Genomic DNA, 4453 nt, shown 5'->3' with positions numbered 1-4453 from the left:
AGATGCCCTGGACTGTCTGCTAGGCAGCTAGTGGTACTCAGTCTTAAATTTAAGTATTCAAATTGAGAGAGTTTTTTTCTTTTACACTGACAAACTAAAATTTCTTTATTTAAAAAACAAATCTTTTAGACCTTGCAGGTGGGCAGATAAGTCTGGATGTATTTACAAAGTGGGAAAAGAGGTACCCTTATAGGTCTAAGGCCATCTTTGGGTAGGGATGCAGGGCAGTGGGGGAGGTAAAGGAGTAGACAATGGGATTGAGCACTGCTCACTTCTTGGACAGCTTTACTTGTTTGTGCTTGGATGGTACCCACTTGAGACAAATGGGTGGCTTCTTATACCGTGTGCTCTTAAGGTACTCTTCTACCCAGCTTGGGGGTGAAACAGATGATATGCTGCCCTTTCTAGTACTTCACCATGTTGAGTGACTCCAGAGAGCTGATGATGCCATTTTATGTGATTCTGGTCATCTGGTTGAGATCTTTGATGGACAGTGTTCCTCAGAAGTTTCTCAGGATGTCCAGCAGTACCCAGGAGCAATAACTTTGATAGCTTACTTTGCCCAGATCTGACAATGGATTCTTTGGAGAAAGCACTGTGCTTCTCACCTTCTACAATTCATAACTGAAGGCAATGAGGAATTTGCCATAGTCTCAGCACTAATGAGGGTGGGGAGGGTCAGGGTACAGGCCATAGAATTCCTGTCTAGGGACTCCTCCTTAGAGAAGTAGCCCACTATGTGGGCCCCCTTCTATCCACCTTGGTCAAAATGTAGAAGACAAATGGTTCCACATCAAATTACACAGTCTTGTGGTCTAGGAAGAATTTGACCAATAGACAGAGGTTGTGGCAATAAATCTTATGGTCTTTACCATCCATCTCTTACATCAAGACGTTTTTTTTTTTTTTAGTAGATATCTTTGCCAGGTGGCTGTCTGCACTGGTATTGTCTCAAATGGAAATGGTAGCTCTTCTCAAACTTCATGTACTTCAGGCAGTATTCACAGGGCCAAATCTTGAGCTGTTTCCCATAGTCTTCTGTGAATGAGAAGCATCAGACATCAATCTCATAGTTTCCAATATGGATCTTGTCCACATACTTCACCTTAGTAATCACCTTATGCTTTTTCTTTAGTGCAGCTGTTGTGGGATCCATCTCTGTCACGGGTCTTCAGCATGTGGTTGATCTCATCATGCTTGCATTTCTAGTTGTGGGTGATATTGTACTCAGGTTGAATTTGTATAAAGAATTCAAATTCTGAAGGCCAAGGAAGACAGGGAAAAGAATGCTCTTATCTGAATTTTACCAGTTTGAGTGTATGACTCATGGCATCTCAGAGGCCTATCACTTTTCAAAGACTGATGAAGAAAGTAGTTATAGATACACAAACTACCTAAAAGTGTTAGTATATCTTGACAACATCCTTGTCTTTATAAAGACACTGGAAAGATAGTAGGAAAGACTGATAAGAGCGTTGGATCAGCTAGAGACAATTGTTCAATAGATAGTTGTCAATAGATAAACGACAGTTTTGTAAAAAACTTCTGAGATTGGAGGACTTTTCTAGAATTTGGTGGTTTTTATCACACATTTTAAGAACCATGTTCCCACTGCTAAACTACTAAATGATCTCCTTCAAATGTATCTCATTCATATGGTTGAAGAAGCTTAGAAGCAGAAAGGCAAGTGTGTGTAGCTCAGAGCACCAGACAGTGTGCCAGAAGCACATGTGGTTTTGTTTTCACAGAACCACCTTTTTTGCCCCAGTCCTCTGGCAGCTAGATCAAATAAACTGATGAAGGATAGTAACCACTCTGACCTGGTAACAATATGCTTCCTTCTGCAGTCTTCTCCTACCACTCTTGATAGAGGCAAAACTATGCAAATGGGCATCTATTTGTCCTACTGGGCAGTGCCACATAAGCTCCATCAAGATTTATTGACTAGATAAAGAGCACTGTGAGATATAAGATGCATTGTTTTGATTACATTAAATTAAAAAGGTTTTGTACAAATAAAACCAATGTAGCTAAGATTATAAGGAAAACAGAAAATTGGAAGAAAATTTTTATAGACTGTTTCTCAGATAAAAGTCTCATATCTCAAATATATAAAGAACTCTGTCCAGTTCATAAGAATGTGAGTCACTCCCTCATTGATAAATGGTCAAAGGATATGAACAGGTAGTTTTAAAATGATGAAATCAAAATATAGTCATAAAAATGCTCTAAATAATTATTGATCAGAGAAACACAAATTAAAACAACTTTGAGATGTCTTCTTATATGTATCAGGATGGCTAAAATAATAGAAGGGGAAAGCAACAAATATTGGAGGGAATGTGGAAATACTGGGACACTAGTTCACTATTGGTGGAACTGTAAACTGATCCAACCATTTTGGATATCAATCTGGAATTATGCCCAAAACTGTGTGTACCCTTTGACCCAGTGATACTGCTATTAGGTCTGTTTCCTAAGGTGATTGGGGAAAAAGGAAAATAACCTGTATGTTCTAAAATATTTATAACAGCTCTCTTTGTGGTGGCAAATAACTGGAAATTGAGGGGCTGCCTGTCAATTGGAAAATGGCTAAACAAATTGTGGTATGATTGTGACAGAATACTCTAAGAAATGATGAGCTAGTTGATTTTAGAAAAACAAGGAGAGACTTGAATGAAATAATGAAGAGTGAGATGAGCAGAACCAAGAGAACACTGTACACAGTAACAGCAATATTGTTCTAAGAACAACTTTGAATGACTAAGTCTAATGACAAATAATGACAAATACTCAAATCAACCACAAAGGACCTATGGAGGAAGATGCTCTCCACATCCAGAGAAATAACTGATAAATTGAAGTATGTATAGTATGGTTTTTCACACACACACACACACACACACACACACACACATGCATACACACACATTTGTGCTAATGACAACCTTCTCTAGGGCAGAGTGGGGAGGGAAGAAGAAAAAATATTAAAAATGCACAGCAGAGAACAAAAGAAAATTTAGAAGGAAGAGCAGATAAGTAGGATAGCTTTGAAAATGATGTGTAGTATTTATTACATAGTTTTTCAAATAAGTAAACAATATAAAAAAGAAATTTGTTGTTTTAAATTGAATCCTTTTTTTGTTGTACTGTGTACATGGAAATGTTCTTCTTTGTGTTTTTCTTTTAAGTTCAAAATGAATAAAAAATTTTTTAAAAGACTTATTGATTACTAACTTTGTGCTTAGCACTATGCTAGGTGTTATGGAATGTACAAAAGAAGCAAAAAATTCAAGGTTCCTGTTCTCAATGAAATTACAGTCTATGCTATGGGGATAAGACAGAAACACATAAAAAATAGAAAATAATACAAGACTCAAATAATATAACTCAGTAAGATAGTGTATGTCACAGACAAAATGTGAGGACACAGAAGGGAGAGATTAATGAGAGCTGAAATGGTCAGCAAAGGCTGCATAGAAGATGCAAGATTTGCACTGGGTTGTGGAGAACAGGAAAGCTTTGGATACACTGATAGGAGGAAGGAGAGATGAGTAAAGTGTAGGGGTTGGGAAAGAGAAATTAAGGGATTAAATTGGGTAATCTCTAAGAACCCTTCTTGTTCTAAATCCTATGATTCTATGACTATTAGACCACCTTCACTGGAGTGAAGGGTACAAATTGGACAGTACTTAGAGATAAGGGTAGGACCAGATTATAAAGAGTTCTAAATTTTAAGCTTAAAAGGATGAAGTGTACTCTATATGAAATAATGACCTTGGCTGCTTGAATCAAATTTCCAACTGAAAGTCAGATGCCTCGATTATATTGATCATGTATCTCAGTCATTTACTGAAAGATTATTTGTTTGATATTGAGTAATTGATTTAACCCTCTCCCCATCCCCAAGCTTCAGTTTCCCCTGCCTCAGGGAAATGAATGTATCCCATAATTATTCCATTCTCATGGATGTGGGATTGTGAGATGTCATGAAGATGAATACTGAGCAAATAAAAGTTGTTAGTGTGAAAAAAGGATAATAAGAAAAAAGAAAAGAAAAGACAATCCTCTGATTCGAGTCTATGAAAAAGCAAAGTTCTAAGAATGGAATTAAAAGACCAACCATGGGTGACATTCTCATGAACTCAGTCAACAATATTTTAATAGAAAATCACTGAGCAAATGGTTGAATCCTAATGCAAGGAAACAAAAGAAACTTGCATGGTGTAAAAATTTAGTATCTACCAAATATCTAGCAAGACGTGACCGGGGGCTAGAATTATACACCAGAATTATATACATCTAGAATTACACACACACACACACACACACACACACACACACACACACACACACACGAAGAATCTTGCTATCTTTTATGTACTAGCAAACAATAAATCCCTATACCACAAATACCTCCACATCCAGAGAAATAACTGATAAATATAAGTAT

At 37.0% G+C, this 4453-nt stretch overlaps 1 pseudogene; it reads right to left on the bottom strand.

Moving 5' to 3' along the window:
* Positions 1–268: 268 nt before the first annotated feature.
* Positions 269–1229, bottom strand: LOC114034385 (annotated as a pseudogene).
* Between the last annotated feature and the right edge of the window lie 3224 nt (positions 1230–4453).

This window comes from Vombatus ursinus, unplaced genomic scaffold (assembly GCF_900497805.2).
Source record: "Vombatus ursinus unplaced genomic scaffold, bare-nosed wombat genome assembly UNPS02008996.1, whole genome shotgun sequence".
In the NCBI taxonomy this organism is placed as follows: domain Eukaryota; kingdom Metazoa; phylum Chordata; class Mammalia; order Diprotodontia; family Vombatidae; genus Vombatus; species Vombatus ursinus.
This window is presented reverse-complemented; position numbering and strand designations above follow the sequence as displayed.